The sequence below is a fragment of the Lolium rigidum genome, chromosome 3 (genome assembly GCF_022539505.1).
Source record: "Lolium rigidum isolate FL_2022 chromosome 3, APGP_CSIRO_Lrig_0.1, whole genome shotgun sequence".
NCBI lineage: Eukaryota > Viridiplantae > Streptophyta > Magnoliopsida > Poales > Poaceae > Lolium > Lolium rigidum.
Window position 1 is genome coordinate 169695564 of NC_061510.1, and position 12935 is coordinate 169708498.

A 12935-nucleotide genomic window follows, 5' to 3' on the forward strand; every position below is an offset into this window, starting at 1 on the left:
GCTGTTGTTGGCCAATAAAACCCAACTCTGAAAGCTTTGGCCACAAGTGCTCTGTTGCTTGCATGATGGCCACATGTGCCTTCATGTATCTCTCGCAACAGGACCTTTCTATCGTTGATGGCGATGCACCATTGGAAGATGCCAAAAATACTCCATTTATAAAGGTCACCATCTACTATAGTAAATGCTTTAGATCATCGCACAATGCGTCTGGCTTCCGTTGGATCATCTGGCAACCGTTGCTCCATTAAGTATGCCAAAAAAGGTTCAGTCCATAAAGGCTCGAGGAGAAAAACTTGTTGTTTGGGTCCAACAGTAATATCATCGGCATCGTCCTAGGGCGTAGCCCCCGAGTCAGCAGTCGATTTTTCAGCAGGTGTCGAAGTTTTTTACTTTAATGGACCGTTCAGTAATTACTTCATAGAAGATTCCATCTGGGATTGGAGAGCATGTAGAACCAATATTTGCCAAGGCATCTGCTTCCTCGTTGCTAGCTCTGCCGATATGTTTTAACTCGCAACCTTCGATCTTGCCTTCCATCGATTGATACATTTGGCGATAAGCAATCATATTATCGCTGATAGCGTTGCAAAATTCATCGACTGCTGAACCACAAGGTTTGAATCTCCATAAATATCCAAACGAGTAGCTCCACATGCCTTGGCCATACGCATACCGTGCAATAATGCTTCATATTCTGCTTTGTTGTTCGTCAGCAGTGAGAAATTCATTCTCAGCACATATCTCATCTTGTCTCCTCGTGGTGAAATTAAAACTACTCCTGCCCCTGCGCCCATGCTTCATTTCGAGCCATCAAAGTACATAGTCCAAGAACCTGACATATCGCGGGTGCAGCAGGAGTTTGCGACTAAATCAAATCGACAAAGAAATCTGGGAGGACCTGAGACTTGATAGGTGTTCGATTGATGTAAGCAATATCATGTGGTGCTATTTCGATGCCCCACTGAGATACACGACCTGTAGCATTTGGATTGGTGAGTATATTCTTCAATGGAGCTTCAGTTACGACAACAATTGGGTGCTCGGCGAAATAATGCCTCAGCTTTCGTGCAGTCATCCATACAACATATGCCAATTTCTGGTAGTGTGGATACCGTTGTTTTGCTGGTGTAAGTACTTCGTTGAGGTAATAAACAGGGTGTTGTACACCGTGAGCTTTCCCTTCTTCCGCGCGCTCAACGACAAGCACACTGCTGATGACTCGACTAGTTGTCGCGATATAAAGTAACATCGGCTCCCTATCATGTGGAGTAACGAGGACCGGAGAAGTCGACAAAACCTTCTTGAGATTATCGAAAGCGTCTTGTGCTTCTGCAGTCCATTCGAATTTTTCTGATTTCTTCATCAACTGATAGAAAGGAAGAGCCTTTTCTCCCAGTTTTGCAATAAACCTGCTAAGAGCTGCCACTCGTCCTACTAGCTGCTGCACTTGCTATAAAGTCTTTGGTGGCTCCATGTCAAGAACAGCTTTGATCTTCAAAGGGTTAGCCTCTATCCCCTAGCTGAAATAAAGTACCCGAGTACTTGGCCTCCTGGTACCCCGAAATAGCATTTCTTCGGGTTCAGCTTGATCTTGTAACGGTCAAGGTTGTCAAAGGTTTCTCTCAGGTCATCGATGAGCTTGGTGGTGTTTCTGGTTTTGACGACGATATCGTCTATATAAACCTCAATATTCCGGCCAATCTGATCCCCGAGGCAGGCTTGCATGCACCGCTGATAGGTTGCACCTGCATTTTTTAGTCCGAAAGTCATGACGTTATAGCAGTAGACACCATGCGGTGTAATGAATGTTTTTAATTCCTGGTCTTATTTTTTGAGCTTGATCTGATTATATCCTGAATAAGCATCGAGAAAGGAGAGGCGGTCGCAGCCTGGCGTGGAGTCGACTATTTGATCAATGTGTGGCAACGGGAAATGATCCTTCGGGCAATGCTTATTGAGGCTTCGTGATGTCGATGCACATACGAAGTGCTGTCGTATATTTCTTCGGTACCATGACTGCATTATCTACCCATTCGGCTTCTTTGAGCTCTCGAATAAACCCGGCTTTGCAGAGCCGATTAACTTCTTCTCCGATAGCTTTTATTTTTGGTTCTGAAAAACGACGTAACGTCTGCTGTACAGGTTTGGCTTTGGCGTCAACATTGAGGGCGTACTCAGCGAGTTCCCTGGGAATACCTGGCATGTCGGATGGCTCCCATGAAAATATTTCCCAGCGCTCACGGAGGAACTCGATGAGCGCGCTTTCCTATGTGATAGTAAGATCTGCCGATGCATTGATTGTTTTCTTCGGGTCAGAGAGATGCACTTGATGCTTCTTTGCTTCCTTGGCGGCGTCAAACTCGTCGGACTTTGTGTTCCGATTATCGGCAGGTGGCTGTGTATGATCGGTGATTACATCAAGAGCATTGAGTTCTTCCCTGACTCCGAACTTAGAGGCGATCTTCGGATAGTCTTTGTCGCAGTTATCAGAACAAGAAAAACTTCCATGAACAGTTATTGTTGTCCCGTTATTTCCTGGCATCTTCAGCTTCAAATACACATAATGAGGAACTGCCATAATTTTGGCAAACGCTGGCTTGCTGAGGATGGCGTGGTACTACGATTCCCAATCCACCACCTCGAACTCGAGTCTCTCCTTCCTAAAATTACTGGGTGTGCCGAAGACAACGTCCAATGAAATCTTGCCAAGAGGATATGCGGGTCGGGTTGGGATGATGCCGTGGAAGTCAGTGTCAGATTCTTTTAACATATCAGATGTCAGACCCATTGTCTTCATTCTGCTTGCAAATAAGAGATTTAGACCACTTCCTCCATCCATGAACACTCTACTCATGTTGTGTCCTCCGATCTATGCTTCAAGTACTAGGGCCGCGTGACCAGGCCTTGGGACAACCTCCGGATGGTCCGCCTTGCTAAACACGATATTTTGATCTGACAAATCGATATAGTCGGGTACTATCGCCATAGCCACTTCTGCAAGCTTTATCTCCCGCAAAAATTTCTTGGACTCCCTTTTTGAAACATTGGCCTTGTGAATCATGTTCACTTGCCCTCGAGATGCAGGGTATACTTTGGTTGGTACGTAGATATCTTCGTCTGGCACATACTGTTGTTGCTGAGGATGAATGTACGCTGCCGCTCCTCCTTTTCCCGAACGCGCCTTTGCTTCCGAATCAGTCCTTAGCTCTTTGCATAGCCTCTGAATATCAAGGAACTGTCGATAATCTTTCAGTAGATGCGTAGCCTTCTCAATGTTTTCCTTTGGGTCAATGTAAGTATGCAAGTAACATGGAGTGAAAAGTTGTTCTGCAGCTGGTAGGTAAGGTGTGCGGCTGCGATTTTTTGTTAATTGCACGCTGCAACATCCTTGACCATAGGGACGACCCATAGTTAGACCAACTGCTTCATAATGAAGATCCCTCCTTCTCTTCCGATGCTCTTGTCCGCTCCCAGTGCTACCGATGTTTCTTCGGGTGTTTGCATTGCTGTTATCGAACGAGTACGACGAACCCACTGCAGCTATCGGTGGGACGACAATTTTTGGAGCCGAAGTTCTTAGCGAGCCTGATGCACCTGAACCCGGAAGTTGAAGGAACCCTCCGGAATCGACAATGAAGTGGACACCGCCAAACATTGCGTCCATGTCACCACGTAACTCCGAAGGATTTGGACGTGGCGCTTCTTTGCGCAGGGTGAAATCAAAGGATCCGCAACAAACCGAATTCCTCGAGCTTGAAGGCGTTGGTGATGCCAGCACAAACGTTGCCGATGTGACCGGAGCAGCCGATGATGTGCCTTGTGCCGACAGATTTCCCATAGATGGCGCCAATTGACGAGGGTGCTCCCCGACAATGCCCACCTTTAGGGGCTTAGGGTTGACGGAATCGTGTAGGCTGACACGAGACATCGGATATCAAACAGACATGGAGAGAGATTTACCCAGGTTCGGGGCCCCCGATGAGGTAAAACCCTTACTTCTTGCTTGTCTAATCTTGATTATCGAATATATCGGGTTACAATGGGGTAGCCGAAGGCTATGGTTGTGATCTCGTCGAGAGGCTAAGATTCTAAGGACCTAGCTCTAGACTTGCGGTCGATCTATCTATTGTAACTATGTCCTCCGGCAGACCCTCTCATGACCCTTATATTGCAGGCCAGTTCCCGAGAGTTCTGTCCGGATTCAGCTAGGTTACAAAGATATCTACTCTAATATTTCTTTGTTTAACGTCTTCTTGCCTTGTTCGTCAAGAATCCTTCTTCGGGTGAGTCTCCTTCTCTGGAACCGACGTATTGGCCCACCTTGGTTGTTGGGTAGTCTTCATGGGCCCCTGGTTGGGCCGTAGGAGGTAGCATAATGTTGGTTACCTGAAGGGTAATTCCCACATCAGATGTGGAGGCATCTAAGTCATTTGAGTATGAGAATAGTATGGTGTCATTCATGCTCTAGTTTTACATCAGATGATATAATTCTTGTTCTTGAAAATGCCTCATTTTTTTAGCGACTCACCCTTCATGAACATAGATTACTCTGTCCATTAAGCTTCTATCTTGCTCGGGGACGAGCATGAGTCTACCTTGAGGAAGTTGATAGTGCATTTTAGCATGTTTTTACATCCTTATTTCATTAAGTTATCGTTGAGCAGTAGTAGGATTTTTGTATTTCACCGTGCTACCGCTCCCTTTTATGCTTGTCTACACATGGTCTTGAAATAATAAGTATAACATGAAACATCAATGAAAACTATCATTTTCTAGCATTTTGACTTGACAGAAACCATTTTAGCACTTAATTATGCACCTGGGCGAAAGGACAATGCGAGGACAACTTCCAATAACTTTAACGGGAATCGGTACGAGGAAGGCCCGCCCTTACCATCCGCCCGTACCACCCGCCAGAAGCACCGCCTCATCAAATACTTTCACCAAGCGCAGACGATGCAGAGATCCAAGACACACAGCTCCGCAAATCAGAGAAACACCGCCCCAGATCAGATCTCAAGAAGGAACTTTGGAGAAGACAACATCCGGGTTGCTACGTGGATCCTCGGAGGACAAGGCATCATCCCCTTCATCATCATCAACCGCTGCACCATCATCATCATCATCACCATCATCCTCCAACCATAGTTGTAATCTTGATTGCTACTGTGGATTTGTATTCAAATTCATTCCGTTCCTCTAATCCCTTCCATAAGATTATGATGATGTTCTTGATTTCTTCCATGTGTGAGTAGTCCTATTAGTTCTTGGGGAGATGGAGAAACCCTAGCATGAATATGAGATGAATCTAAGATGATTTATGGTTTTAATTATAAATGTGTGTTAGTTCCCTCTCTTGATATTATGTGCTGTACACCATGTAATATTTGCCTTATAGTCTCGAGAGGGAACTACCCTTTGAAGTGTGGTAAAGTAAACAACGAGAAGTGATATTACCGTATCGGAACTTTAACACATAAATGAGGGGGTAAGAGGGATTCACTAAGCTCATATCGATAACCGCGGGGTAAAACCCTTAATAGCAATAATCAATATGTGGCTTGCAGAAGACTAGCTACCGTGGTTATTTAGAGGTGCGATGACCGATGGATTTCTGGGCGCATCTTATTACGGAGCTCTCCCACACACAATATGATTAAAAGCATACTTTATCTTGATTAACATGAATCCTAATCCTAGAGGTGGATTGTGGGGCCCCGGACTTACCAGTCCAGAACTCCTGTTATGCATACAATTTCACGATCCCAAGACCATTCCATCGTGAATACATAACCAAACTGATACCCGATTTACATCATCCATTACAGTGCCGAATTAAATACATTACGAAAGTCTTACAACATAGGCCATCAAGGCCGTAGTCCAACAAACAGCAGCGGAATTTATTTGACTTGAAACAGCGGTGGAACCCAAGTCAGGCCTTTACCCTACAGGCGGCCGATCGGGAGAGCGTCCTAGTTCGCGTCTTCGGCGTCGTATTCTTCGTCTTCGTAGTACTCCTCTTCAAAGTCTGGCCAAGTAAATAGCCAGGACAACAATGCCAATGAGTACATTTGAATGTACTCGCAAACCACCTTAGAGAGAAATAAAGGATATGCAGTATGGCAGTAGCAAGGAACAGTGCACTACACTAGGGCGACAAGGAGCGAGAGGTGGTTCCTCTCGAGAGTATGCCATCTATATACCTTTGTTGAAAAACTTTTTGAAAACCAGTTTATTTGAAGACTAATAGGTAAGGAAGACCCATTTTCTTTCCGGCCATCGGAATGACCAAAACAATTTCAACTTTCCACCGTACCTCCCGGTACATCTCCACCAGTCCCATCGGTACCTTTCCGTACCTCCCGTGTACATTTCCAAAACCTTTTTGGAAAACACTTTTGTAAAACAAAACTTTCCTTTAATGCCAAGCAGCTTCCATTCCCACGTCCATAACCGCGGACACGGCTATTCGAATAGATTTATACTCGCAGAGGTTGTACACTTTCCCCACAAGATCCGAATACTCATCGTGTGGGCATCATCCCTGCATAACAACATATGCCACGACAAGTACCCGATCGTAGTTTTTCGCCTGCTCGCCTTAGCCTAAGACATGCCGAATGAGTTGTACCTCCCAACACCAGAGTCCGAGGGCTGTCCAGGAGTAGCAAGGTCCCCAGCACACTCGACCCTCCGGAATGCCATCCAACCACTTAGGCATATTTCAATGGGAGCTCATGCGTTGTACCCCGCGTACCTGAAAAGGCAAATGGGTTGCGTCCCTTCTCATGGGAAGAACCCCGGTCGAAGCGTCCATGGTCGGACTGCCACTACACTTGCAGGACCCAAACTAAGGCGAGACAAACTACTACGCTACGCCCCGTCCCACTAAAGGGTAATGTGGTTGTACTCGGCTAGGTCCGGTTAGGTACTCGAGTCACCAAAGTTTTTCGAAAACAATTTCCTCCACTTGCCTCCAGCAACTTTTCTTCCCAAAAACCCTTTTCCTTTTCATAAACTCACACTTGGGCAGGGTTGCCCCATTCCAAGGTTTTCGAAGAAGTTTCTTTCTTTGAAAACTTTTTCACAAATCCTTTTTAAAGAGGGCTCCCGACCTATAGTCCGACTTTTCTTTGAAAAGCGGCGACAAGGATGATAAGGTGTTAAACACCATATCTCTAGCAAGTGTTGGATCAGTAGGCATCACGAGGGCTGCACCCGTAAGGGTGGAATAATAAAACTTCGAGTGGCGGAACCACTCGCATAAATAAAATAAAAACCATGCAATTTATAAAACCCGTAATAATGCAAGAGCAAGATAATTAGGACAACGTATGCATCAAGAGGTGGCTTGCCTTGATTAGCAAAGTGTCTCTGGCCTTCTTCCTCAATTCCTCCAAATTCACCTCCTCCTTTATTTCCGGCGGCGTTCGAATCTAGCGTCGCAAAATAAAAAGAAACAAGCACACACCGAATCAACAAACCATTCCAGAATAGTGCACACAAAAATTTGGTAAAATCACAGTATGTAAAGGTTAACAAATTCAAGCTACTGAAAGTGGTTTCACTAATTTATGATTTTTAAAACAAAAGATATGATTTTTACAATTCCGTAAATGACTTAAGAACCATTTAAATGGTCTAAATCTTTCCGTATGTCACAAAAATGCATGCAGCATACCTACCGAAAGATAATAACATGTAGAATACACATGCACAAGAATCACATGCAAACACATTTTTAAATAACCTAGAAAAATTAAATAAGGCAGTAATCGAGCACACAAATAGCAAGACACACCGAGTATCAGAGCATTAACAACCAAATCCAAGCACACACCTGGGTAGCTAATACTATTTGTGATCCAACCCCACTGGTTTGACATTTTTATGATTTGTAAAATAATTTACAAAAATAAAATACTAAAAAGGTGCCCTGTTTCAGATATAAATTCACCATGCCTAATCCACAACTCTAAAAATTATTTCCTTGTGCACAGAAATACCTTGACATTATATCTACTGGTAGCCCTTGGATTTGCTTCAAGGTCATGTGCAGTTTTTGAATTAAAAATCAGAGAAGAGCTCTCTAGACAAATTTTGATTTATTAACCAAACAAAATCCAGGAAGCTTTTGCATGTGGGACCAGTGCCAAAAGATAGGTATTAACATCAAGCTCACAACAAGATTGACCTCATGCAGATAGTATTAATAAAACCATCACACTAAATAAAATACCTAGTCTGTAACATTTTAGGGTTTATTTTATTTTCACAGATGTACAACACTAAACCACATGCATGCACTTTTCTTAGGTCAAGGTTTTGTTTGTGAGCATCCACGAATTTGAATCATCAAATTTGAGGGCTCGACGAATTTACAGGATTTAAAAAGCTAGAGTATATATCACTGGCAGATAATTTCGAATTAACAGAGAAAGGGGGCGTGGGCCGGAAGTGGGGGCGCGGCCCAGCCCAGCTCGCTGGCCAGCCCGGCCGTGGCGAGGACGCGCGGGAGGCCAGGATTTGAACGCCTGGACGTGGCGGGCCACGCTGGCGTCCTGGGCCCCGGGTGGACATGCATGCATCCGTTGGATTAAATCCAACGGTGCATGCGGTTTTCTTCCCCGACGCGACGGGAGAAACCGGCGCAGGCAACCCTAGCGGTTCTGGAGGCTGCCGGGATCACCTCGGGGCGCAGAAAAAGACGGGGCCGGGCGCGTTGGTCGCGGCGGAGGACGCGCTCTCGAATGGAGGTCGCGGCGGAAGAAACAGCAACGGTCGCGGCAATGGTTGACGGCGACGGGCAGCTCACCGTGGGCTCGAGGACGCCGGGCACGAGGCGCAGGATAGTGTGACAGTAGCTGGCGGCACTCCTCGACAGGGCGAGGTGCGCATGCAGGCTGCTTGACGACGGCGAGGTTGCGGACGAGCTCCGTGGTCGGGGACGGACTCGACGGTCACGGTGGCTCAGGGCGACGGTGGCCTCCCTGCTGTTCACGCTTGCGCCGGCGTTGAAGACTTCTGGGAAAAGAGAAGGAATGCGTTAGCGCTGGAAAGGTGATGCGCATCGGCTGAGCGAGAGAGGGAGAGGGATGGTGCTGCGTTGCTGCGGCAACCTTCACCGGCTCGCCGACGCCAAGCGAGCTCACGGACAGCAGGGAGGAGATAAGCTCCTCTCCGCGGGGGATGCGAGCTGGTGGTGAGGTGCGAGTCTTCTGGCGAGCGGGGAGGAAATGAGGTGGGCTTGCGCGTTTTAAAGGATGACGCCGGTGCACGGTGCACCGGGTCCGTGGCGAGGAAGGAAGGGCGGGCGGCAGCAGCCGGGTTGGTCGAGAGGGGCGGTGGCGCTGCTCACCCGTGCCACTGTCCAGGCCTTGGCGCGATGCTCGCGTCGGCAGCGACCAGGAGAGGGAGCGGTCGCGTCTGCCTCCGTGGTGCTCGACGAAACGACAGGACAGGGCATCGGCGTTGGCGTTCACGGGGTGGATTGAGGCTGTCGGTGCGTGCGTCTCCGAGGTGGTGGCGTGCTGAGGTGAGTGCAGATGACGAGCGGGAGCGACCAAGACGAGGTGGTGAGGTAGCCGACGTGGCCGTGGCCACGGCGACGTGCACGGTCACCACCGGTAGGTTCCCTGCGCGTGTCAGTGATGTGAGCGTGGGTAGAGCTGCCTGGGATTTTGGGGAGGGGAGGGGGAGATCGACACGGTCGGGGAGGTGTTATCCATCAGCAGAGAGAGAAAGGGAGATCTTGTAGATCTCTACACACAAGATTCCAAGAATCATGAGAGGATGGGAGGGAGGCTAGGAAGAGTAGGGAGGGAGCGAGGAGAGAGGTGCGGGCGTGCATGCTTCTGATCTTGTTTTTATCTGATTGTCCTTGACTTCGTGTGAGGCATGGACTCCACTCAGCCCCGGCCATCTCCTTCTCCCTACTCCTTCTCACTCACCAAATGGGGAAAATAATCATACAGGAGCACATGTGTGTGTGTGTGTGGAGTGAGTGAGTGGAGATGAGGTCGAGTTTGGGGTCAGACTTGTATCCACCATGCTGATGGTTTGGATAGAAAAGAGAAAAAGAGGGATAGAGAGAGATGCAAGGTAATGGTGGTGGTGTGATGGCCGGCATGGCCATCCTCCCTATTTTTATTTGTTTGAAAATCTTTGTCAACTCACCATAGCATGACACAAGGAAAAGTTGAGGCAAAGATATAGGATGAGACATAGGGATCCTTGCTTGAAGAATTAGTAGAAAATAATTGGAAAAAGAATAAAAGAGAATTTGGTGGAGGAAAATGGTGGGTGTCATGATCTTGGAGGATCACATGTGATGATGATCACATGCACAATGGTTTTGGTAAGGCTTAATTAAATAAAACCAGATTTGAGAAGGGGTAACACATGAGAAGAGGGTTTTAGGGTTTAGTGAAAAATAGAAATTTTGATCACACAAGTAAATAGAGAGAGAGGTGAAATGCTCCAAGGGTTTGTGTTATGATTAATTTAATTAAAAGTAAAAATAAAAAGGGGTCATGTGAAGATGGGGATCTTTGGGGTTTACACACAAATGTAATTTTTCACAAGCACAAGCACATACATTCTACAATCTAAGGCAAGAGCAACTATATGCATGCAAAGTTGAAAACATAAAAAGTTTTTGTTGGCCCAAAAATTTGCATTCCAAATTTTTAAATCAATGCACAAAGTTGGGTGTTACAAACCTTCCCCCCTTAAAATGAATCTCGTCCTCGAGATTCGGTGGCTAAGAACTGAAGAGTGCAGGGAAATCCTTCCGAAGTTGATCTTCTCGCTCCCAAGTGGCTTCCTCCTCGGAGTGATTAGTCCACTGAACCTTACAAAATTTAATCTTCCTTCTTCGGGTGAGACGAACAGCTTCTTCCAGAATCCGAAGGGGTACTTCTCTATAAGTCAAGTCGGTGTTGAGGTCGAGGGTATGATAATCGATGTTCTTGAAAGTTTCTGGTTTGTCAGGCACTTGGAGGCAGCGTCGAAGTAGAGAGATATGGAAGACATCGTGGAAATCCGCTAATTCAGCAGGCAGTTCCAGTTGATAGGATACTTCACCTCGACGAGCGAGAACTTTGAAGGGCCCAATATATCTGGGGGCAAGCTTCCCTTTGACGTGAAATCTTTGCATTCCCTTGAGTGGAGTGACGCGAAGATAGGCATGATCTCCAACCTTGAAGGTCAGCTCGCGACGCTTGGGATCGGCATAACTCTTCTGGCGGGATTGAGCGGCTTTGAGGCGATCACGGATCAGTTGAACTTGTTCTTCAGCTTCGCGAAGGTGGTCAGGTCCAAAAACTTGACTATCTCCGGTCTCAGACCAGTTGAGAGGGGTTCGGCAACGGCGGCCATATAAGGCTTCAAAGGGGGCCATCTGTAGACTAGCTTGATAGCTATTGTTGTAAGAGAATTCCGCGAAGGGTAGACAGTCTTCCCATTTTGCTCCGTAAGCGAGAACACAAGCACGAAGCATATCTTCGAGAATTTGATTCACTCTTTCTGTTTGGCCACCGGTCTGCGGGTGATAGGCGGTGCTAAATGATAGCCTGGTTCCTAAAGCTTCATGTAGACTTTCCCAAAATTTTGAGGTGAACTGGGTACCACGATCAGAGACGATCCTCTTCGGAACTCCGTGAAGACTCACTATTCGGGACATATAAAGATCAGCCAAGCGTGTACCACGGTAGGTGGTCTTGACTGGGATGAAATGGGCGACCTTGGTGAGTCGATCGATAATAACCCAGATGGAGTCATGACCACGCTGAGATTTAGGAAGTCCGGTGATGAAGTCCATCCCAACTTCTTCCCATTTCCACTCGGGAACTTGGAGGGGTTGGAGCAGTCCAGCTGGTCGCTGATGTTCAGCCTTCACTTTCTGACACACGTCACAACGAGCGATGAAAAAGGCGATCTCACGCTTCATACCGTGCCACCAAAATTGTTTCTTCAGGTCTTGATACATCTTGGTTCCTCCGGGGTGGATTGAGTAGGGGGTGTCGTGAGCTTCCTTCATGATGAGTTGCTTCAAGTCTTCGATATTGGGTACACAGAGGCGTCCATTGTACCACAAAAATCCATTGGCATCAATCACAAAACCAGGGACTTCTTCCCTATCCATCCTACGCTTGATTCCTTCAATACTCTCATGTCCCACCTGAGCTTCCTTGATTTGATCAAACAAAGTAGGCTTCAGCTCAAGATTGGCCAGAAAACCATGGCTAACCAACTCGAGGCCAAACTCCTCAAGTTCTTCATACAGCTTGGGTTGAGCAACCTTGATGAGGGCATTCAACGAACATGGCTCTCGACTAAGGGCATCAGCTACGACATTGGCTTTACCGGGATGATAATGAATGCCTAGGTCGTAATCCTTGATAAGTTCCATCCATCTGCTCTGCCTCATATTCAGCTCCCGCTGAGTGAAGATGTACTTCAGACTCTTGTGGTCGGTGTAGATTTCACAGCGATTTCCCACTAGATAGTGGCGCCAGGTCTTCAGGGCGTGAACTACAGCAGCAAGCTCTAAGTCATGCGTGGGGTAGTTCATCTCGTGCGGTCGAAGTTGTCTTGACAAATAGGCTATCACCTTGCCTTCTTGCATCAGCACACTTCCCAGACCGAGTTTTGATGCATCGCAGTACACATCAAAATCCTTGGTGATATCAGGCATGGTCAAGACGGGGGCTGTAACTAATCTCTTCTTGAGTTCCTGAAAACTGGCCTCACATTTGTCGGTCCATTCAAACTTCTTATCCTTCTTCAAAAGCTGCGTTAAGGGCCTCGCAATGCTGGAGAATCCCTCAACGAACTTACGATAATAACCCGCCAATCCTAGAAAAGCGCGGACTTCGGTCTGGTTGGTAGGGGCTTTCTTCTCCATGATGGACTGAATTTTGGATGGG